The 26,265-nt window shown below is 36.9% G+C and overlaps 1 long non-coding RNA gene across 1 annotated transcript in view; it reads right to left on the reverse strand.

Annotated features, from left to right (window-relative positions):
- Window positions 1-297: 297 nt before the first annotated feature.
- Window positions 298-26,265, reverse strand: part of LOC121476365 — a 79,994-nt gene continuing 54,026 nt past the window's right edge. The window contains exon 3 of the long non-coding RNA XR_005983927.1: window positions 298-562. This is a non-coding gene — a long non-coding RNA (uncharacterized LOC121476365). The remainder of the gene's footprint in view (window positions 563-26,265) is intronic.

Raw genomic sequence — 26,265 nt, forward strand, 5'->3', positions numbered from 1 at the left:
CTCAGAAATTCAAGCATCCCTTGCTAATACCCTTTTGAGTTCTCACAGACATTTTCTTTGACTTCCAATCTAGTGGAACAAAGAAAAAAAAAAAAAACTCTTCAAAGGGCCTCACTCACACCACTGTGAATCTTCTTCAGTGCTCTTGTTATTGAGACAGCTTTACATTAGTCTGTCAGAGTGTTTGATTGATATCTATTTCCCACACTATGTTATAAATTCTATCAGTGCAGAGACACCATCCCTTTGTATTTCACTTTTGTATTCAGTGTGCCCTGAAAAGTACTTGTCCCACAGTATATATTTAATAAATATTTGTTGGCGAAACAAGGATACTAAGTAGAACTCCATTGCAAAAATGATTACATTCTGGATTAGGGAAGTAACATTGGAATAGAAACCAAAATGGATGGATTCAAGAACTGGGGAAGTAATGCAGGTCCTGGTTATTGATTAGATGCATTGACAAGGACAACATCCCGATATCCTCTCTGAGTAACTGGTAGGATGGTAGTGTCCTTCCTTGAGACAGATTGATCATGTCCCAGTGCGTTAGAAGGACCTAATGGATATAATAAAAAAAAAACAGCCATCAGTAACCAGCAAGAAATGAAAAGCACTGAAACATGGGGGATCAGGTATGTTTTGAACTGACTTATGAGACATTTAATTAGATCCATTTTCCATTTGCAATCACTTTCTAGGGCTGCCATAACAAATTACCACAAGCTTAGTAATTATTTTTATAATTTATATATATATATCAATTGCTTTAAATAACTTTATATGCTAGATGTCATTATTCAATTCACTTTGTAGATAAGGAACTTAAGGCACAGAGGGATTAAATAAATTGCCCAAGGTCTCGGCATGTAAATGGTAGACGTAGGTTTGGAACCTAGCCAATCTACACTATTAACTGCTAAAGAATAAGACTTCTCAGTAAATTAAAGCAAACAAAAAATTGTAAGGTTATAGAAAATTTTAATAATATAATCAATAGAGTGATCTAACACATACACACTAACTTTGTATTCTAAAGCAATAAATATATTCCTTTCAATTGTGCATGGTTCATTTTTGAATACTGAGTATGTTTTAGGGTACAAAATGAAACTTAATGAAAATCAAAAATCAGAATTTTACAGACCATGCTTTGTGGCCACATTATAATTACATTAGAAGTCCATTTTTATGGCTGAGTAATATCCCATTGTTATACACCACATTTTTATTTGTGCCATTTACAACAAATGTATGGACTCACAGGGTACTATGCTAAGAGAAATAAGTCTGAGAAAGACAAATATCATATATGTGAAATCTATTTTAAAAACCTCACAAATGAATAAAATAGCAACAATAACAAAAAAGACTCCTAAAAAGAGAAAACAAACTAGTAGTTGCCAGAGGGCAGGGAAGTGGGGTGGTAGGCAAAAATAGGTGAAGGTGATTAAGAGTAACAAATATCCACTTATACAAGAAATTATAAGGATGAAAAGTACAGCATAGGGATATGGTCAATAGTCTAATAACTGTGGTAACAGATGGTAACTATATTTATATACATTATGAAATGCTTGTCATGATAATTACTGAATCACTATTGTTGTACACCAGAAACTAACATATTATATGTTAACTATGCTTTAACAACAACAACAAAAAACAGAAAAAGTAGTCAATAATTAAAAACTATCCCCCAATAAAAGAGTTTTTCAAAAATGCATGTTGCTAAAAAATGTGTTGATCAAAGAAGGAATCATGATAGAATTTAGAACATATTTAGGTCAAAATGAAAATACTACCAAAATGGGGGATCCCTCGGTGGCGCAGCGGTTTGGCGCCTGCCTTTGGCCCAGGGCAGGATCCTGGAGACCCGGGATCGAATCCCACGTCGGGCTCCCGGTGCATGGAGCCTGCTTCTCCCTCTGCCTATGTCTCTGCCTCTCTCTCTCTCTGTGTGTGTGACTATCATAAATAAAAATTAAAAAAAAAAAGAAAATACTACCAAAATGTATATGACTGCATCTACTATATGTAAAAACTGTATTATGCAGCAAAACTTATTCTAGGAAAATCAATAAAAGCTTTTGTACCAAAGAAAAACCAAAGATTAAAAAGCTAAATATCCAAATCAATAAGCTAGAAAAGACCTAAACAGTAAAGCATATCGACAAATACAAAAGCCAATTTTTAAAAAGACCAGTAAAATGGTTAAAACTCTGTTAAGATTTATTGTGAACAAAAGGAAAGACTGTCAGATATTTCTAAAAATCATTAGAAATGGTATGAATAATTTAGGGCAATGATTTGGAAATTTGGATGTAATGGGCAATGTCATAGAAAATGCTAAGACCAAATAGGTTTATTTTTTTATTTTTATTTTTTAATTTATTTATGACAGTCACAGAGAGAGAGAGAGAGAGAGGCAGAGACACAGGCAGAGGGACAAGCAGGCTCCAAGCACCGGGAGCCCGACGTGGGATTCGATCCCGGGTCTCCAGGATCGCGCCCTGGGCCAAAGGCAGGCGCCAAACCGCTGCGCCACCCAGGGATCCCCCAAATAGGTTTAATGAAAAATAGAAAAATAGGCTCTGGAATTAAAGAAAATGAATAAACTGTTAAAATTTTCCAACCATCTTCCTTTCATAATGCACCAGATCTGAATGGGTTTCAGGTGAGTTTTCCTGAAGATGTGATCTCAAACTATATACTTTTTTCCAGACAATATAGAAGAAACACTCCTAACTTATTTATGAAGTAATATGGTCATTCATATTTTGAATCTCTTCCTTCTGGGAACATGGGGGTCTGCACTTCCCCAATAGCCTTGATATGTGATTTATTTTGGCCAATGGAATGAGTGTGAAATTAACATGTTCCTCTTTCAGGTGAAAGCTTTTAAGAGAGAAAGTGTGTAATTCATTGTGTTTTCTTCTACTGGAGTGCTCAGAGATAACTAGTGGAGATAGAGTCCCTGCCAGTTTGGAATCTGGTATGGCTTAGAGGACTATCTCCTGCTGAGATTGTCGTGCATGCATTTAACTATTGATTTGTTTCCAGCATAAACTATTCTGGTAGACACATGTGGTTGTTCTTACCCTGATATGAAGATCAAACAAGGCATCATAAACAACAAAAGTAAAGCAAACCGACCAATTATAGGACAGAGAAGAAAAATGCTAAAATATTATCAAAGTAAGTTTAGCAATATTAATAAAAGAATCTTGAGTGTGTATGTTCTGAAAATCCAAAGTTAAAATCATAAAATTAATGTGATTCACTTCATTAGCATATCAAATTATGTAAAATGTAACAGATGAAAAAAAACTTGATAAAATCCCAAATTCATTTCTGATGAAAAGTTTTAGTAAAGTCAAAATTAAGTGAAACTTTCTTAACTTAATAAAGGGCATGTTTCAAAATCTAGGCGTATATAATTATAAAATGACAGAATAGATTCCTTTAAAGCAGAAACTAGGACAGTTGCTCTTACTGCTTCAAATGAATGATATTGGAAGTCATAGCCATCTCTGAGAGAGAAGAAAAAGGAATAAAAATAGTAGGAATTAGAAAAAACAAAGAGGTTGCTATTACCGATGATATAAATCTACCTATAAAATATCCAAGAAAACTGAAGAAAAAATATTAGAACTAAAAAGTGTAGTAAGGTTGATAAACATACAATTATATGAAATTATAGTTGACCTCTGAACAATGCAGGCTTGAATTGTAATGGATCCACTTATATGAAATTTTGTTAATACAGTACAGTACTGTAAATGTATTTTCTCTGTTATTACTTTAATGGCATTTTCTTTTCTCTAGTTTATTATAAAAAGATACAATACCCATAATGCACAAAATATGTTAATTGACTCTTTATGTTATTGGTAGGGCCTCTAGTCCATGGTAGGCTAACAGTAGTTAAATTCTGGGGAGGTCAAAAGTTATATGCAGATTTTTGACTTTGGGGGAACTGGCACCTCTAATGCCCATGTTGTTCAAGGGTCAACTATAATCGGATTCTTAAGCACACAAGAAGAAGTAATTCAAAAATATTTACAAAATAGCCAAAGTTATAAAAAGACCTAGGATTTCATCTAAAAATATATGCAAGGTCTTTGTAAAGAAAGCATAGAACTACTGAAATAGATAAAAATAAATGACATTAAATTTAAAGATAGATCATATTCATGGGTGGAGAGAATATTACAAGTCAAGTGGTTGTCCTGAAAATTAAATTGGAACATTAAATGAAATTCCAATAAAAGTATATGAAAGGATTAATTTTCTTGAAACTAAGTAAGTATAAGAATGAGCAGATGTAAAGGTCAGGACAAATGTGACAAGTTTTGCTACCCTAATGTAAGATAGTGTGATTTTGATGCAAGATAAATAGTTGACTTTATCAGAAAAAAAGCACAGAAACAGATCCACCATAAATGAAAACTTAAATTATAACAAAGATTGCATAAAAAGTAGTAGAAAGAGAATAGATGATTCGACAAGTGTCCTGAAAAAGAAGTAAACCAACTGGAGATAAATAAAATTAGATCTCTCCTTCTTGCCCTGTGTACAAATGACTTCCAAGTAGACTAAAGGTATAACCTAGAAGACACTGTAAACACAATAATCATTTTTTGGTAAACAGAACATTATATCAATTATATCAAACAGAACAATAAATCAATAAATTTGACTACATTATAATTTAAATCTTTTATGTGGCCAAGACCTCTAAACAAAGTGGAACGTAAACTACAAACTTGGAGAAGATATTTATGTGTAACCAAGAATTAGTATTTAGAATGCACATGTAAGTAATAACTAGGAGTGAAATTTTTATAAACAACCAAAAGGAAATTGGAAAAAGGGATTGAAAATTCCTAAGAGGAAATACCAATGTCTGATAAGTGCACAAAAACAGATCAAATTCATTAATTATCAGGGAACAACAACACAATGAAGGTATACCATGTTACTCCAACAGATTGGCAAATAATAAAAGGTTGAAAATACCGAGTGTTGGCAAGGATATGAGTAATGGAAGCTCTCATCCTTTGTGGGTGAGAGTATAAATATGTATAACCACTTTGGATTTAGCAAGAACTAGAAGTTAACAGTAGTGCATATCCTTAAATGAAGTGATTCCTCTGTGACTATATTGTATATTAGAACCATTTACACAGGTATATATGGGTACCTGTTCAAGAATAATTATTGTAGCATCATTGTAAAAACAAAATATTGGAAGCAACTTAAGTATCCATTAACAGAAAAAACGTGAAAACAAAGGTATGCATAAAATGTAATATTAAAAATTAAAATGAACATACCAGAATTACATGTATTAATACAGAAAAATTTATATCAAAGATCCAATGTTCTGTGAAGAAAGAAGTTGCAGAATGGCATGATTATGGGCAAAACTCATTTTATGTTCTCTATTAAGGATGCTTCCATAATAAGTGTGTATAAGCATGCCTGGCAATAATAAGCACCAAATTCAGGATAGTTTCTGGGATAGGTAGGAAAGAGAATAAATTTAGAGGGATCTTAACCAAATTTGTTATTTTTTAATAAAAATGTTTTGAGTAAATATATCAACCTGTTATGTTTTGACAATGCAATTAACCATTTGTAACACGTACATTTTTGGTAGATTTTTTTTTTACCTTTAAAAATATTTATTGAGGGGTGCCTGGGTGGCTCAGTTGGTTAGGTGTCTGCCCTCCCATCAGGTCATTATCCCCAGGTCGTGGGATGGAGCCCTGCATTGGGCTCCTTGCTCAGCAGGGAGCCTGCTTCTCCCTCTCCCTCTGCCTGCTGCTCCCCCTACTTGTGCACTCTCTTTGTGTCAAATAAATAAATAAAATATTTAAAAAATAGTTATTGATATATTGCACAATAAGACATTTTAAGTTTAAAAAGAAACCCTTAAATTTTAAAGTAAATATAACAATGAATAATGCAGGTTTGAAATGTGAGTGGAATTTTAACAGGTTGAAAGGGGGAAAATTTTCAAATGACAACCTGGACAGGGGCAAAGCCACAGAGATAGTGATGTGTAGAGTACTTGGAGAAGTCAGGGAGGAAATCACATGTCCTGAGAGAGACAGAGTGGTGTAGTGGTGAAGAACAGACCTTCAGAATCAGGGAGAAGACTTGGTTTTAAGACCAGCTCTGGTGTCCTCCTTCCATGGAGCTGTTTGAAAATTTAATCAGGAGTATAGGAAAGGTTGGAGCACAAGACTTACCCCTAGTACTTCTTCCATAGTGGCTGCCTTTACTGCCATAGTCATGGGAAAGTAGAAGGAATATGGAGGACAAGGGAAAGACAGCTTGGCACTAGAGTCTCACACACCTTTTCATTTTATTCTCAAGATATTGAAAAGTCATCAGCGATAATTTACAAGAAAAAATTTAGGGGTGCCTGGGTGGCTAAGTCAGTTAAGTATCTGCCTTGGGCTCAGGTCATGGTCCCAGGGTCGTGGGATCAAGCTCTGAGTCAGGCTCTCTGCTCAGTGGGGAATCTACTTCACCCTCTGCTCTGCCACTCCCCCTACTCAAGTGCACTCTCTCTCTCTTTCATTCTCTCTCAAATAAATACAAATTAAAAAAAAAAAGTTTAAAGTTTGGGGGAAATGAAGGAGGAGGTTCCTAAGCTCACCTCATCCTGTGGATACACCAAGGCAAGTATTGAAACTGTGAAAAAGACCTGAAGATGCAGAATAGATCTTCCACCTCGAGTCATTAAGAAGATACATCGAAAATGGTAGGAGGCACAGAGACATTGTCAGGAACAAAACTACCCGTACAACTAACTACTAATGGGAAGGATATCACAGGCACAGAGGAACAAGAGAATCGGTGTCCTCACCAGGCACCCATGGCCCTGGGACCCTGCACTGGGAAGATAAGTGCCCCTAATGTCTGGCTTTGAAAATCAGTGGTGCTTAACTCCAAGAGAGCAAAAGGGTAATAGAAAACTCAGTCCCCATGCTTGAAGGGGACTTGCTTGCTAAATAACTGGGCCTCAGACACAGCACAGAAACAGCAGTTTGAAAAGCTCCTGGGGTAAAAGAGATTTGATTAATTTTAGGAGAGGTGTCTGAGGGGCAGGGATCTATAGGAGATTTCTCTAGGAACAAAAGTCCTGGCAGACATCATTTTCCTTCCCCTCCCTGAGCCTATATAGCTATATGCTTGTGTGAATCAGTGTTCCCCTGCAAATCTGCCTCACCTAATCTGCTTGCTGCGGCAGGCACCCCTCCAAAGCAGTTCCTGCCTTGCCACACTGGCAGGCAGGCCCAGTTGAAACCAGCACCTGGTTTCAAAGTGACTTCTACCTTGTATGGAGGGGGCAGATAATCCCACACACCAGCACAGTCACAGTTTCTGCAGCTAGGCCTCTTAGCTGCCCACATAGGGGGCAAACACTGCCCTTTAGTGAGCCTGCAGCTCTCACAGAGGCTAAATGAAGATAGCTAGGCTGAGTGTTGACCCTACCCACTAGCAGGTGGGCAGGACAGCTGCACTGGGTCTCTTGCAGCACAGGGACCAAACCCTGCCCATTGTGCCCACAGTGGGCAAAGAGGGTCATTGTAGTCATCTGAGGGCAAGTCCACCCATCTGTGTGGCCATAGCAAGGATGGATCAGCCATAGTGGAGGGTACACATAGCCCACACAGAAGATGCCCCTGGTAATCAGGGAATATAGTACTACAAGGTGTGACAGGACCTCTACTACACAAGGCCACTACTTTTAAGACCAAGCAATGTAGGTAACCTACTTAATACACAGAAACAAATATAGAGAGTGAGACAAAATGAGGAGACAGAGAAACATGTACAAAATAAAAGAACAAGATAAAATCACAGAAAAAGAGCTAAACCAAACAGATATAAGATGCCAGATAAAAAGTTTAAAACAATGGTCATAAAGATACTCATCAAACATTAGGAGTGAATGAACATAGTGAGAACCTCAACAAAGAGTTAGAAAATCTAAAAAAGAACCAGAGCTGAAGAATACAAAAACTGAATGAGAAATACACTAGATGAACTCAATAGGAGATTAGAAGATACAGAAGAGTGGATCAGTGATCTGGAAGACCGTGTAATAGTAAGCAACCAAAGTGCATAGCAAAAAGAAAACAAGAATGATAAAAAATGAGAATAGGTTAAGGGATGTCAGTGACAACATCAAGCATATAACATAGTCATTATGGACTTGTCAGAAGGAGGAAAGACAGACAAGTGGGCAGAAAATATGTTTGAATAAATAACAGCTGAAATTTTCCCTAATTTGTGGGAAGGAAACAGACATTGATGGCCAGAAACACAGAAAGCTCCAAACAAGATGAATTCAAGGAGGTCCATACTAAGATATATATTAATTAAAGTGGCAAAAACAAAAGATAAAGAGGGAATTTTAAAAACTGTAAGAGAAAAGAAAACAATGACATGCAAGGGGAACTCCAGCATGCTATTAGCCATTCTCTTCAGCAGAAATTTTGCAGGCCCGAGGAGATTGGCATTATATAATCAAAGTGCTAAAAGGAGAAAAAACCCAAAACCCAAAACCAAAAACACTGCAATCAAGAATACTTTACCTAGAAAGGTCATCATTCAGAATTGAAGGAGAGAGTGTTTTCCAGAGAAACAAATGTTAAAGGAGTTTATCACCAATAAACCAGCCTTACCAGAAATGATAAGGGAGATTCTTTAACTCATAAGAAAAGACCATAACTGAAGAAAATTATGAAAGAAAAATATTTCACTGGTAAAAGCAAGCATATAGTAAATATATAATCACTTATAAAGCCAGTATGGTGGTTAAAACACAAAAATAGTAAAATTGATTGTATCTATAGAAATGAGTCAAGAAGAAAAAAAAAGAAAAAAAAAGAAATGAGTCAAGAGTACACAAAATAAAAAGAGGTAAAATATGACATCATATATATAAAATGTGGAAGGAGGACATAGTGCTTCCAGAACATGCTCAAATTTAAGCAACCATCAACTTGATAGACTGCTGTATACATAGAATGTTACATCTGAACCATATAACAAAAAAATCAAAAGCCTCCAATAGATAAACAAAATATAAAGACAAAGGAATTCAAACATAATACAAAGAAAGTTAGCAAACCACAGATGAAGAAAACAAAAGAACAGAGAAGTATCAAAACAATCAGAAAACACTTAACAAAATGGCAAAAAGTACATACCTACCAATAACTACTTTAAATGTAATGGGCTAAATGCTCCAATCAAGACACATAGGGTGATCAGATGTATTTAAGAAAAAAAGGACCCATCTAAATGCTGCCCTCAAGAGACTGACTTCAGACTTAAAGACACATATACACTGAACATAATGAGAGGAAAATGATACTCCATGCAAATAGAAGTGGAAAAAAAAAGGTGGGGGAGCAATACTTAGACAACATAGATTTTGAAACAAACTATAATAAGACACAAAGAAAGACATGACATAATGATAAGGAGATCAATTCAGCAAAAGAATATAATAATTTTAAATCTGTGCATCCAGTAGAGGCACAGCTAAATACACAAAGGAATTCTTAGCAAACATAAAGTGAGAAACTGACAGAAAAAAATAATAATGTTAGGGGACTTTAACACCTCACTTACATCAATGGACAGATCATCTAGATAGAAAATCAACAAGTAAACAGTGGCTTTGAATGACACATTAGACCAGATGGACTTAATAGATTTGTATAGAACAGTTCATCCAAAAATAACAGAATACCTATTCTTTTCAATAGCACATGGAACATTCTTAGAACAGATCACATGTTAGGCCACAAAGCAAGTCTCAATAAGTTTAAGAAGACTGAATTCACATAAAGCACCTTTTCCAACCACACGGTATGAAACTAGAATTACAAGAAAAGAAACATACAAACACATGGATGCAAAAAAACAAAACAAACAAACAAACAAACAAAAAACAAAACACATGGATGCTAAGCAACCAATGGGTTAATGAAAAAAATTAAAGAGGAAATAAAAAAATACATAGAAACAAATGAAAATGGAAACACAGTAATCCCAAATCTTTCTGATGCAGCTAACATGGTTTTAAGAGGTAAGTTTATAGCAATACAGGCCTACCTCAAGAAACAAGAAAAATCTCAAATAATCTAACCATACATCTAACAGAAGTAGAAAAAGAAGAACAAACAAAGCCCTAAATTAGGAGAAGGAAATAATAAAGATCAGAGTAGAAATAAATTGAGACAAAAAACAATAGAAAAGATCAGTGAAATCAAGAGCTGGTGCTTTGAAAAGATCGACAAAATTGATAAACCTTTAGCCAGATTCATCAAGAAAAAAGGAGCAGGAACTAAAGTAATATCAGAAATAAAAGGGAAATAGCAACTGACATCACAGAAATACAAATATATAGGAGACTGCTACAAAAAATTATATGCCAACAAATTGGGCAACCTATAAGAAAAGAGTCAATTTCTAGAAACACAATTTTCAAAACTGAATCAGGAAGAAATAACAAATTTGAACAGACCCATTACTAGTAACAAAATTGAATCAATAATTTAAAAACTCCCAACAGGGATCCCTGGGTGGCGCAGCGGTTTGGCGCCTGCCTTTGGCCCAGGGCGCGATCCTGGAGACCCGGGATGGAATCCCACGTTGGGCTCCCGGTGCATGGAACCTGCTTCTCCCTCTGCCTATGTCTCTGCCTCTCTCTCTCTCTCTGTGTAACTATCATAAATAAATAAAAATTTTAAAAAAAGATAAAAAAAATAAAAAATAAAAACTCCCAACAAACAGAAGCCCACAACCCAGTGGTTTCACCAAACAATTCATCAATTCAGATGAATTCTACCAAACAATTAAAGAAGAGCTAATACCTATTCTTCTCAAACTATTCTGAAAAATAGAAGAGAAAGGAAAAATGTCCCAAATTATTCTCTGAAGCCAGCAACACTCTGATTCCAAAATCAGACAAACACTACAAATAAAAGACTATAGGCCAATATCCCTGGTGAACATAGACATAAACACCCTCAACAAAATATTAGCAAACAAAATTCAATAATATATTAAAAGGACAACTCACCATGATCAAATGGGATTTATTCCAGGGATGCAAGGATGTTTTAACATTCACAAATCTATCAATGTGATATATTGCATTAACAAGAGAAAGGATAAAAATAATATGATCATCCCAATAGATGTAAGAATACAAAAATGCTAATTTGAAAAGATATATGCACTTCTATTTTTATTGCAGAATTATCTGCTATAGCCAAGATATGGAAGCAACTCAAGTGTCCATGGATAGATGAATAGATAAAGATGTGGTATATGTTATACAATAGAGTGTTTCTCATTCATAAAAAAAGAATGGTATCTTGCTATTTGTGACAATATGGATGAACCTAGATAGTATAATGCTAACTGAATTAAGTCAGAGCAAGATAAATATCATATAACTTTACTTATATGTGGAATCTAAAAGACAAAACAAAGACAATCTGATGGTTGCCTGAGAGGAGGTGAGGGGGTCAAATGAAATATATGAAGGGGATTAAGAGGTATGACTTTCCAATTACACAATAAATAAGTCAGGGAGATGAAAAGTACAGCATAGGGAAAATAGTAAATAACATTTTAATAACTTTTTATAGTGACAGATGGTGAATACACTTATTGTGAGGACAGAGTAATGCATAGAATTGTTGAACCATTATGTTGTATACCTGAAATTAGTATAACATTCTGTGTCAACTATACTTTAATAATAAAATATTTTTAAAATAAAAAAAAAGTTGAGGAGGTCACTGTGAACTGTAGGTGTGAGGTGACAAACAGATGTGTGAGATCTTTCTAAAGGGGACCACTCAGTGTTTGATGACATAAAGGGAGGGAGGGAAGGCTAGCAGATGACACTGGAGTGAATTAAAAAGGAAGGTACGATTAGCATAGATAGAAAAGGGAGCATGCAAAATTATTTTGGAAATAAAGTTGTTTTACAAGCAGCTTTAAGAATAGTAACCTTGGTCCATGCCTTCACCTCTGCCGCCTTCCCCATGGAGCAGCACTGTAGGAATGTCAGTGAAGCCTGTGAACATGCTTTCCTTCTTTCTAGGTTTCCCTGCTGGATGGATGGCTTTCCTTCTTTCTCGTCATGCTTGCAGCATGACTCTGCAAGCAGTGTATATGATTTGTGTCTGAAATAGCTGAATTTAAATCTCAGCTCTGCTAACATATTACAAGTCTCAGTTTGCTCATCTGTTGAGTGGAGATAATAGTACCTACTTCACACGGTTCTTGTGAAGATCAAGTGCAATTTGTTTCAGGTTCTCCTTAGAAACGTGCACTGGGCTTTTCATCAAAGAGAAGGATAAATTGTTGCCAAACTGAACTTTAAAGTGAATGGACATCCAGTTGATTGCAGGTTTACAGGAAAATGATGAAAGTTCCTTAGATAGTAATGAAGGGGTTCAAAACAACAATTCTTCTTTCACACAGAGTAGTAATTTAGCTTGTATAAGTTAAAGCCCTGGTGAATAATTGATTGCTAAATATGCATCATGATGTGCAAAATTTAGTCAAATAAAAGCTCATGCAAAGTCAACTTCAAAAAGAGATGTATTAACTCAGGCACAATATTTTTCTCTAGAACAGCACTTGAAACTTTAAAACATAAGTCAATTCAGGGAAAGTACCCATTACTTATTTGAGGAGAAACAGTTTTCTGTGCATATAGAAGTATGTATCCTATACAGTTAAATACTATTATATATTATATTAGCATAGATACCATATGTTCAAAATATTATATATGGTAGCTACCTTATAGTCAATATAAATCATATTTTTTGTAAATACTATATGTGATACAGAAATAAAAATATACATATACCTAAAGTAGGCATCATGTACATTATATAATCATATGGAGTATATATCTTAGTGTGTATATATGGATATATGTTATATATATATAGGTATTATATATTTTAGTGTGTATATATATATATACACACACACACTGGAGTATAGAGTGTACGTATATATATTGTGGTTGTTTGTATATTATGTACACATATATACACACAGTAGGGTATGTAGTGTATATATATATATAAATTCACTAGAGTATATATCTTACTGTGTGTGTGTGTGTGTGTGTGTGTATACACACACACACACACTGGAGTATACATCTTAGTGTGTGTTTTTATATAGATATATAGATAGTATATATCTATATATATAGTACATACAGCATTTATCTATATTATATGCTATCTATATCTATATAGGCACTATATATCCGTTAAAAGAGAAAACCACAGGGGTGCCTGGTCTCAGTCAGTTAAGTGTCTGACTCTTGATTTTGGCTCAGGTCATGAGATCAAACCCAGCATCTAGTTCTGTGCCAGGTGTGGAGCCTGCTCAAGATGCTCTCTCTCCCTCTGCCCTCCCCATCATGCTTGCATACTCTCTCTCAAAAAAAAAAAAATCAAGAAAAGAAAGAAATGAAAGAAAAGGCAGGCAGGCAGGAAGACAGAAAACAAACCACAGGCCCCAAATGGCATTGGTTAAGTTAAGGCCTGAGTTAGTAAACCAAGACTTAATACCTCACCTAACTATAGTTTCAACCCACCAGGAATGTAACCTTTAACCAGTCAACGTGGAAATTCCTGGTTAACACAAGACATCTACTGCTAGACTTCTTCAATCCTCTTAAGAGAGTGACCTTGCATAAAATAATTGATTTTTTGCTAATAGTTACCTTCTTTTTTCCTCTTTCTACCTTTAAAATCTTTCCTTTTGTGTAGTCCTTTTGAGCTTCCCTTTCCTTGCTTGATGGGATGCTGCCCAATTCATGAATCAATTGATACAGCCAAATAGATCTTTAAAACTTGTTCAGTTGAATTTTTATTAACATATATAGAAGCCAATAAGAATAAGTAAAAGCATTTTGCTCACCTTAAGACACTACATCCATTTTACCATGCATATTTTATGTAAATATATCGTATCTGCCAAGAGACCAAAATATATAAATAGATATACAGTAGGATTTTTTTTAAAGATTCTATGTATTTATTTATGAGACACACACAGAGAGAGAGAGAGAGAGAGAGAGAGAGAGAGAGAGAGGCAGAGGGAGAAGCAGGCTCCATGCAGGGAGCCGGCCATGGGACTCAATCCCAGGTCTCCAGGATCACGCCCTGGGCTGAAGGTAGCGCTAAACCGCTGAGCCACCTGGGCTGCCCTACAGTAGGATTTTTAAAAAAGTTTCTAATATAAAAGTGATCTGCTCCCTTCTTCACAATTATTAATTTGTCAGGGTTTAACATCTCCAGTGGACTATATCTATGCATCGTAAGTATCTGACTAAAACCAAATTTTAAAAATTTTGAAAACATGAACCAGTTCATACTGAAAACAAACCTTTATATATTCTAAAATATGTAAGCCAAAAAAGACCTTCTCCAATTATTACGATGCATGAATTCTTGCATGTTGTAAACATACCTGGGTTGGCATAAAATACTGAGCCCTTTAGGGGGCGCTCCATTTAGCCTCCACCTGAGCTCTGCTCCCAGAGCTCTGGATCCACTGTGAACATAAAGTATGGCTTTCTGAGGAGTCATGATTTAATTGAACTGCAGGGCTTTGGTGTTCAAAAGCTGAAATTGCAGAAACTCTGAATGAGTTGAAGCCCTGCTGGATGGATGGATGGATGGATGGATGGATGAGTGGATGGATGGATGGATGAACAGCCCTGCTCTGGCAGGCTGGGACCCTCGTGCCACAGCTGTGGCAGCATGCAGTCTGCCTTCCAGGCCTTGGGTTGTCATAGAAACTCAGATGCTCTTAATACTCATGAGCTGATGGATAGCAAGGTCTGGGATGCTCAGCAGTGCTTCCCTGCCTTATCCCAATTAATATCAATACAAATGTTGTCTGTTTCAAAATACTTTACTCTCCTCTGGGCACCTGGCTGCCTGAATTTTCAGCACTCCAGTCCACGAACAATTACACATTTGTATATGTGACTAATAATTAGTGAACACTTGCCCTGCACAGCGAGGAGACTACACGGCGGCGTTATTACAGGGAAGGTGGCTAGAGGCAAGCAGTACTAATCCCAGGCTGAGGGCAATTATTCAGGCAGGCCTGCAGAACCCCGGCACCTGGGTTAGTAGCTCCAAATAAGTTCCAGAGAGGGACTGCCTGCAACCCTGACATCTTCTCTAGAGCTGGGGGCTCCTGTGAGGCTTGGCAAGTAATCACTTTGATGTTAATTGATGCCAATTGGAGAACATTTACAGTGCTTTGGAAGATCAAAGAAAATTCTTTAAGAGTAACTTTTAAGATCAGACCACATGGCAGTTGAAAGTGGGGGAGAAACCAGTTCTCTTGGATCCAATACAATCCCTCTCAGGGCCGGCTGATCACAGAGGTCTCCACTCAGGGGCACTCAATCAACAGGGGAACATACTGAAATGCCATCCAGGGCACAGAGAACCCTGCTTTGGCTCTGCCCGTCCCAGAGAGTAAGATAATGAAGGAAGGCTGGGCTGAAAAACACCCAGAACCCCTCAGCTCTCCCCATTTCTGACAAATAGAGGACCACAGGCACAGGCCACAAAGCAGAGAAGCCTTCATCATTTTGCTCAGAAGCCAACAATGACAGCTGCAGGCTGTAAGGGACCGACAATCACAGCCAAAGGCTCTATGCTCTGTCACTGTATTTTCCAAGTGAAAAAGCCAGGCCATGTACTCTGACAAAGGGATATATTCCAACTTGTGCTTACTTCTCATGGAAAGACATAGGAAGAAAATATTTGTAGTGCAAACTGTCCTGGAAGATCCACGTGGGAAAGGAATGCAGTGTTTAGGACAAGCTATGGGAGGACAGGGAATTGGCTGCAGCAGTTGGAAAGGAGTCTGTTCCAAGCTGCCCTGTTATGTTTGAAGGGATAGGAGTGCCAGCCACAGCAGGACAAAAGGGAGAGGGTGACTTTGCCTAAAGAATGCATCCAATAAATATTTATTACTGAATAAATGAATAAATTAATAACCATAGTCTGTGTAAGGAAAACAGGCAATGGGGAGGGTGGGGAAGATAAACAATCATGTCCCAGGCTGTAGAAAAAAAACAAGTCCTGTTCCCAGGCCTTCCCACTCCAAACATGGATCCTCCACAGAGCAATGGCTTCACCGAGGAGCTCATTAGAAATTCAGAATCCTGAGGCCTACCCGGCTCCCTAGGTGACCATATACACTTTCAGGTTCGAGAACTGCCCTAGAATATGCCCAGTACTATCAGTAGAAAGGACAGACAGAGGAACCCAAGGCTATCTGAAGCTAACCAATCATTGTCTGCAGGCTGTGAGGACAGGTGGTCAAATCACAGGTTTAATGAGGGATAGACACAGAACAGGGACAGACAGAGACAATCAGAAGTTGAAAAAGATGATCACAGTCACAGATTACACGAGAGTCAGATCCAGCACAGGAACCAAATAAACAAGAATGTGCAATATAAGGCTCTATACACATATAAAAAAATTTTAAATGTCTGCTGGTGCCAAAATGGAAAGACAACTACCCTGTCCCCACCTCACCCTGTTTTTTTTTAGCATTCCTTTGGAAAACATGAAGTTGTAAATGCTTTCCTGGACTTATTCAGATGTATGTTCATCTTTTTAAAAGCTAAAGAAGCCTCTGGCCACTCCTGGCTCCTAAGAGTGGTTTTCTTGGGAGGCTGGCACTGTCTCTTTGTGCATGTAGGGAGGATGTTGCCCAGGGCTCCCTGTCCCAGTGCAAATTTAGCTGGGTCACCTGTCTCCAAGTTATAACTATCTGCTTGACATAAAGTTTATTTCCCTTTGGAGAAAGATAATTAACACTATATAATGGAACCTATCTGCCCAGCTATTATAAGGGGCAACATTTCTTTAGGTCTTTCAATCTCTTTAGCGATTGCCTGTGATCTGCACTGCAGTCTGGTTTAATGCTTAATCACCAATAAAACTGTTTCATTCTTTTCTATATTTTGTATAGAGGATTCTTTTGGATTGGCAGGAGATTTTTTTTTTAATTACTTCCCCAATGCCAATCAGAGAACATGAGAATTGGAGTGTCTGCCACCCAGAACATGGAGGTAAAATGACTCCATCTTGGCTGTAGGAGAAGGCAGCAGAGTCAAAGGTGGCTTGTCATTTCAGTTTTGATAGGTGATGATGCACAGTAGGTCTTTATTACAAATCTTAAAATGGAATGCCACTATGTGACAGTGGAGATGCAGAAACTGTTTTAGGAGAATAAAGTTCAGAGAGTGTAAATCTTATAGCATGTTACCTGAAACTAGGAAAGAACAGTGGCCCATGTAGTTCTAAAAGTCACAAATGATGATACTAAGGGAGGACAACCTGATTGCTCTGCTTTTCCCACAACAGGATCCTGCCCATGAGGGCCTAGACTGGTATGGTCTGGTGTCACCAATTTTACACAGGGGGATTGGAGCCGAAAGCAGTGTAGTTGGCTACACATTTGGCGTATCTCCTCTAGAAGGTCCCCATAGGTGTTGGTTGGTTCATTTATTCATTACATCCTCCAACATTTAATAAACATCCTAAAGAACCATTTCAGCATGAGATGCTGCAAGTAGAGCTCAGTAAAGCTCAGGTCTTACTCTCAAGGAGCTCCCAGTTTACTGAGAAAGAAAGACCCATGAATGATGATGGCAGAGAGTGACAAGTATCATAACTGGAATCAGCACAAGAAGTGATGGAAATTCAAGGGACAATGGCCATCCTGGGGCAGGTCAGCAAAGTCCTCTGGAAGATATGACAGGTGGGCCCTGTCGTGAAGATCAGAGTCCAACCTCTGGAAACTTGGACTCTCACATTTCTTCCCTTTGGACTGGTTAATTCCTAAGATCTAGATCCTCTGCATCTCACCTTAGGTAACCTCCACCAGGAAGCCTTTGGTGGCCCTGCAAGGCCAGCATAGATGCTGCTGCTTTATGGCTTCATAGGGCCCTGTGTGGACCCCCATCACAGTATTAATCTTCAGTGTCAGTGCTCTTTTACCTGTCTTTCAGCCCCACACCACACTGGGAGCTCTGAAAGGGCAGGAACTTTATGATATTCACCTTTGTTTCTCCAACATCTCACATGGTACCTGCCACACAGGTAGTACTTAATAAATACCTATGAAATGACTGGATGTTAGGTGAAAAAGGTATATGTGAGAAAAGGATTGGGAAAGAAGGAAAGGAGTTATTGACATTCTCCGTAGAGAGAACAGCATGAGCCTATGAAGGCAAAAATAGCTAAGTACTGTGTGTAGGGAATGACAAATATTTTAGATTTGCTGGACCATGCACTGCAAAGGAGAGAGTGGCAGGGAATAAAATTGAGAAACTAAGCAGAGACCCTGCTTCAGTCCCATGGTAAATGAAGTCAAGTGCCCTCCATTGATCTCTGTTTCCCCTTGGCAGGGTCTTGAGGATTGCTCATTGAAGTTGACATCTGCCTAATGTGAATATGTTACAGACCTTTCTCCCTATCAAGTAACCCACAGAGATGCAACATTTACAACAGTTGAAACAAATATGGTGACCCTAACTGCAGCCTACTGTGAACCTTTGGAGGACCCTTCTCCAGAAAGAGGGTTATCACACTAGAGGGGATCCACATGCAAACAGAGTTCAGGAATCAGGTACAACATATAATCACAGATTATATATATATAATCATATATATATATACATATATATATATATATGTATAAAGGGCAGGAGGGGATTCAGGGAAATAAAATTTTCTATTTCTGTCCTCAAGTTTCTTTCTACTTTGACAGTGAAGACAAAATAAACACACACATAACAGAGAACAATTAAGCAGAGACTCTTAAGGCAATCAGAGTCTAGATAAGAGAGTAACATCATGAGATGTATGATGAAGGTTGCAAGCTGCATGGCAGGAATGAATTTACCTTTTTCTCTTTTCTTCTTCTTTTTAATCCTTTCCTATTGCAACAGCAGAAAAAAAGAATCACAACTGCCTATACGGATTCATCATAAAAACTCTCAGTACACTAAGACAAGAAGAGAAGAAACTTATGGAAAATCTACGGCCACTATCATATTTTTTGTTTCAGTTCAAGGTAGTTTTTGTTCCTACACTTTAATTCTTCATTCTACTGAGAGTTCTATCAACACAATGCAACATGAAAAGTTAACAAAAGTCACAAAGTTTGGAAAACAGAAGTGCAAGTATCTCATTGCAGGAAACATGATTGTCTCTACAAAAAAAGCTAAGGAAACTACAAAGGAAATGATGAAACTAATGAGTAAATTCAGCAAGGTTGGAGGATAGAAGGTCAGTGTACAAAAATTGTAGTTTTATGTACTAGCAGCAAACTTATAGAAAATGAAATAAAAATATTCATGGTAGCTTAAAAGAGGAACACAAAGTACTTAGATATAAATTTAACAAAAGGTTTGATGTCTAAATACTGAAAAGCACTAAATATTGCTAAGAGAAATTAAGTAGACCTAAATAGAAACCACATTCAAGGATTGGGAGATAGCAGAGACAATTATCTTCCAATTATTTAAAGTTCTGGAATAGATAAAATTAATCTAGAGTTGAAAACATTCAGCCAGTCTGAAGAGGTAGTTGGGAAATTACATGAAATTTTTTCAAGTTATGGAAATATTCTATGTACTATTATGAACAGAAGTGTGAATTATATGTATGCATTTGTCAAAACTCATGAAATTTTTTATCTAAGATTTTTGTTCACTGAATATACATTTTATCTTTTTTAAAAAAGACTTATTTATGTATTTATTTATGATAGACATAGAGAGAGAGAGGGGCAGAGACACAGGAGGAGGGAAAAGCAGGCTCCATGCTGGGAGCCTGACGTGGGACTCGATCCCGGGACTCCAGGATCATGCCCTGGACTGAAGGCAGGCGCTAAACTGCTGAGCCACCCAGGGATCCCCTGAACAAACATTTTATCTAAATAAATAATGTAAATCATATTGAATTGTAGTTAGTAGGTTTTCTTTGTGCTATGGTATAGGATAGCAATCCTGAAAGACGTTTTGTGTATTCCAAGCTTGAGAGAAGGAGTAATTGTGTTGAGAAAATGGAAACCAGGATTCTTGTTGTTATGTATTATGAGTATTCTTATGTATGTGTGTGTGTGTTTAAATATGCATATAACCTTAGATATTCTATTGAGATGGCCTACAAGCCATGACCTACCAGCAGCAATGAGTACATCATCAGCCCAGGTCATGTTTTCTAAATATCATTTGCTATTAAAAGGAACCAAAATTCTTTAGAGAAATGGACAGATGCAGGACTGAGGCAGGGAAATTATGAATTGACCCTGAGACATCTTATTTTGTCAGTAAATATGGAATTATTCAAAGAATAATGAGAACATTATAAGAGGACACCAGAGAAAAGTTATAGCGGCTTCATTGGTCAGATCTGCAACAATTTTGGCACCAAAATTAAAAAATAATAATAATAATAATGTGTTTTTAACCATTGAATAAAACAAAACCTGTGAGTTTATACCAATATAATAAATGAATAAATAAATTGGAGAAAAGGAAAAACTTTCTGCCGGTAGAATTGCAATATATACAGAGATATATAGAAGTAGAAGGTTAGGGGTAATAGGTAATAAGATATTTACATTATCTCACATTATTGGTGAGTAATAAGATATTCACATAGTCTTAAATTATTTCCCCACAAAATACCTATTAGCAAGGAAAATGGTACCTTTATGTTGGAGAAACCAGGTAGGCATTGCCTAAATCAAGTGATAATGTTAACATTACCAATATCAAGACCAACAGTCATTATGTGCCTCCTGTGGAGGACAAAAATGTCACTTTTCTGCTATCTTGACAAAAATGCCTGACTTAAATATGACCATGAGAAAACACATGATAAACTAAATTGAGAATATGCCACTAAATAATCGTTCTACTCTCTTGAGATCTCTCAAGGTCAAGAAAAGTGAAAAAAAGGACTGAAAAATGATTCCAGAATAAAGGAGACTACCCAAGAGATGTGACAGATGATTTTGGGTTGGATCCTGGACTGGGAGGATTGTAGTTGATAAAATTTAAAAATCGATTAGAAAACAGATTATGGCAATATTAAATTTCTTAATCTCAGATAATTGTATATGATGATGTGAGAGAATGTGCTGAGGGAATACACACTGATCTTGTTCTTAGGAAATAGGCACATTGAGGAGTCAATGAGAAAAGTGGTTCATCCTCTTGTCAGATGGTTCATACATATATGAAATGATAAAACAAATGAGCAAAATGTAAACAAATGGCAAACCTGGGTAAAGCATATCCAAGATTTCCTTGTACTGTTCTTGCCATTTTTCTTTACATTTGAAATCACACAAGAATAAAAGTCACCAAAAATGTGGCAGGATTACTAAAACAAAAGTCAGGATAATGATTACATCTTGAGAAAAAAAGAAAGTAGGGGGATGCTCATGGGGAAGGGCATATAGGGGCACAGGGACATTTTTCACATGTGTAGGATATTCTGTTTCCTAGCCTGTTTCTTAAGTACATGGTTGTTTATCTTATTATTTTTGAAACTCTCAATACATGTTTTCTACTGGTTTCTATAGGTAGGATTCATTTAATAGAAGACAAGACACCAAGAGGATAAAGAACCATCCAAACTACAACTACTTATTTATGGTGAAGTCAGGGCTAAAAGCTGAATATTTCAATTCCCATCAAGTCCATTTCTCCTCCAGGTGACAATGTTGTGAATCATAACAAGATTGATACGTTTGGCCAGAGAATGCCTAAATTCTGACATAAACCAGCCATTCCTGCCTATGACTGAGGAAATAAAACTTCAGTGCTGACTAGGTTCTTGATCCCTAAACCCTCTGCAGTCACTGGTGAGTAAACTGGACCCGGGAGAACAGCTCTCTTTTCTAGGCTACAGATGGCCAGACCCTAGAATCACAGCAAGGTGAATGAGTTTTTCACCTCATTCTCCCTAACTACACCCAATTTTTAAATTGCGTGTGACCCTGTGGTCACAATAGTTTTTACCACAACCAACAGGCTAGCCTGCAAGCAGAACAAAGTCTCTCTGTGTGTTTGCTTATTCATATCCTGCTACAACCCATTTCTTCATAAAAGCTGCCCAATTAGAATCTTTGCCCTCCGTCAAATAAAAATGATACTTTTGAGAATGGAGTCAAAAGTGAGTTGTGAACTTGTTCTGGATGACAGACACCATTGTCTGTTCTTATTCATAGGCTGTCTTCAGGCCAACGAGAACACAGGGGCAGGTAGGTAATGGAGACCCACTTAACCTGTAAATATAGACAACTGAGGAATTGTTAAGCTTGTGGTAACTTGTGAACAAATCCAATCACATTTATCTGCTTTCTTACTTTGCGACTATAAAAAGCTATCAAAAGTGCATTTAAATTTTCCTATAGAGAGGGAATATACAGATCATAGTGAAGGTAAGAATATGCTTATAACCACATGTTTAATTCTTACAGGAAAAAAAATGTGCCCATATACAAAATGTTCCATTTTGAAGTTCTAGGCACCATGTGGTGGTGGTGGGTTGAATGTCCACGGTGGGTTCTTTTGGTTTTTCTCCCTTCATATTATTTGTTTATATTGTTCTATCTAAAGGTTCCCGTAACACCATCTCTTCCTTACCTCCTCCCTAAACCCCCGACTTTGCTCCTTTGTATTAAGGTTTGGCCTGAAAACACATTCCAAACAATGTCATATTCCATATACTTAGAGACAAAGGAAATGGTTGCCTAGCAACAAGGCCCTGTTAGAAATTTTGAGCATTCTTTTACTTTCCATTTTAGGGCAATGCTCAGGAAGCTGTTTGCGGAGAGATCCAAGACTAGGATCTCTTTGTCTAAGAACTCTAAGACAGAGGGAGAAAGAAAAGGAGGTGGAGGAAGTAGTGGAGGAGGAAGAGGAGGGGAGAAAAGTATTAAGGTCTTTACATCACAATCTAAGTTGTGCTCTCAATGGGAATGAAGAGACTTGGCCATAGGTAGGATGGAGCACTTAACTTGTCCATTCCTCTTCTAGTTCCCCCACTGTTTCCCACGCTTAACATGGGATTCTAGTCAATCAGTTGAGCTGATATAGAAAGAACCTGACTCTTTCTATAAGGGAGAGTATAGGGAGGCTGACTCTTGCTCTGTCAGCCATCCAAGCTCTCTTGCCTCAAGGGCTTTAGGGACAGCCTGGAGTGGCAGCAATTTCAGATTTATTTTGGCTGTTCTTAGTCCTCCTTAAAACATCAATCCTCTCTAGGATGATTATTATATTTTAATTGATTTTCTATCAGGGACATTTTTCCACATTATTAAATATTTCATGACTATAAGGTTGTCCAGAAATGGATGCTATAGGTATCAGGTGACTGGTCTATCGATTCCTCACTGTACATTTAGTGTATTTGGAACTATTTGCTTCCATTGATGTTGTTTCTATAACTTTAATGTTCTATAGCTCAGAAATTTCTGTAAATGGGTGGCTAAAAGAATTTGGAAATATCTTAAATTTTTTTAGTTGGGCATTTTCAATATATACTTGATATTTATCAACTGCTTCTAGAAAACTTGAATTTATCAGCAAATATTTTCTGATTTGATGGGAAAGAACATGTTAATGTTTTATTTAGCTATTAGTTGGTTACTAGTTAGGTTAAATACATTTTGTTTAAAATCCATTTTTAAGACTTTCTGAAGTTTCTGATCATGTTATTGCCCGTTTTTTTCCTGTTGAGTGTTGTCTTTATTTATTTATGAAAGCTCTTTATACTCCCCGCTACATGCATACTTAACTCACACATGAGTATGTACCCTTTATACAATGACAACTGAAATGAGGATGGGACAGAGGAGACACTAAAGTAAAGAACATATATTTATAGTCATATTTGTTGAAAATATTTCTCCTAATTATTTGCCTTTTACTTAATGGCAGTTTATTTTTTTACTTAATGGGTTTTTTGTGATTTTTAGTTTAGATCTATATTTTATTTTTGTAGCATCCCAAAGAACACAGTGATGAATGGAGGCTCTGGTATTTGCTTCCTGGATTTGAATCCTGGCTCTGCCATCTCCATGCTGTGTGATCTTGGTCAAATTACTTTAGCAGCTTTCTGCTTTACCTTTCTCTATAAAATGTGCATATTAATTGCACCTAGTTCATGGTGGGTGATGAATTTTCATCAAATATGTTAATAAAGCACAGAGAATGATGGCTGGAACATGCCAAGCACTTAAGTTAAAGTAATCAATATCATGTATCAAATATCCTAATCTATTCCTTTGTGATTTCTCCCATAGTTCAGAAAGTCTATATCCATAGAAAAACAAAGAATTCATTTATATCTTGTTTTATTTTCATTATTATTTACTTACTCATTTTTTGTTTAACTCACTAGAATTTATTTTGGCATATGGCAAGAGATAAGGCAACTTGATTTCCCCCCAAAATGTTTAGAGTTCCCTTTTTTCAATTAATTCACCTATTCTCATTGGTTTGTATGATTCTCTTATCACTTACTACATTGTAATATATACTTGGGTTTGTTTTTAGACTATTATATTCTATTGTTCTGTCCTTTTATTTCTTCGTGCCATGTTGAAAAAAATCAGTATAAAAAAATCAGTTTTATTATTTACTAAGTCAGTTCTGGTTTCATCATTTTCAAAACTCTTTTAGCTATTTTAGACTGTAAGTAGTCCAGGTGATTATCTAAATCATTTTAATAGGGAAGCCCCGGGGGATCCCTGGGTGGCTCAGCGGTTTAGCGCCTGCCTTTGGCCCAGGGTGTGATCCTGGAGACCCGGGATCGAGTCGCGAGTTGGGCTCCCTGCATGGAGCCTGCTTCTCCCTCTGCCTGCTTCTCCCTCTGCTTCTCCCTCTGCCTGTGTCTCTGCCTCTCTCTGCCTCTCTATCATGAATAAATAAATAAAATCTTAAAAAAAATAAAAATAGGGCAGCCCCGGTGGCGCAGCGGTTTGGCGCCGCCTGCACCCCGGGGTGTGATCCTGGAGACCCAGGATCGAGTCCCACCTCGGGCTCCCTACATGGAGCCTGCTCCTCTCTCTGCCCCTCCCTCCTTCTCTCTCTCTCTCTCTCTCTCTCTCTCTCTCTGTCTCAATAAATAAATAATCTTTAAAAAATAAAAAAATAAATCATTTTAATATATAAAAATACTCCTGGGATTCTGAATAGGATTACACTGATCTATAAATTGATTTTGGGAAAACTGACACTTGAACTATTTAGTTTCTTCATTTACAAAGTGTTTTCGATTTCTCAGTAGTTTCTTTTTTTTAGTGTTTTCATAAAGCTTTCCACACATTTCTTAACATTTTTAGCAGTTAATTTTTTCCCCTATTTGTAAAAAGGACTTTCTCCCCTAGTATAACTCCCCAAGTTATAGTTTTAGTTCTCAACTCAACCTTAGTTTTTTTACTTGTATTATCTCTGTGTGTACTTTTTGTAAGATGTTTGAAGTCTGAACCAGGGACTACCTGTCAAACATCATTTAAACTTGAAATGGGGATACTCTGTACCTCCAAAGTTATTATTTCTAATTAAACTAATTTTAATTACATCTCAGTGACACATAAGGCTCACTTGAAGAGAGAAGAAATGATTCCTGCTACAGAGTAGACATAGAGAACTGATTTAATCCGAGCTGTGATAAGAATGAGGGAAAATGGCTGAGGCACAAGATGAGGGTCCAGCCTGAGGCCACAACAGGCAATCTTTAGGAGGTCATATTTGAGCTGAGCTCTGAGAGATGAGTAGAAATTAATTAGATGACCCATGGATGTACCTGAAAAAGGGATGGGCCAGAATGCAAGATGTTTAAGGAATCAAGATAGGATCTTTGTGGCTGTGATGCAGAAATGAAGAGTGAGGTGGGAAGTGACATTAGATAAGTCAGAGAAAGGATTTTAGCCTTAAAAGGAAAACAAAAGTCACTTTGAAAAAAACTAAAAATGGACCAACTATTCCAATTATCTAATACTACTATCTATATTCCCTTCCCCACCTTAGAAACCAAGATTGTTCCCATGGTTATAGTGTCATAGTCCTTGAGAAAATAGCATTATAACAGTTAATGTTTTTTAGAAAGA

Source organism: Vulpes lagopus, chromosome 15 (genome assembly GCF_018345385.1).
Source record: "Vulpes lagopus strain Blue_001 chromosome 15, ASM1834538v1, whole genome shotgun sequence".
Taxonomy (NCBI): domain Eukaryota; kingdom Metazoa; phylum Chordata; class Mammalia; order Carnivora; family Canidae; genus Vulpes; species Vulpes lagopus.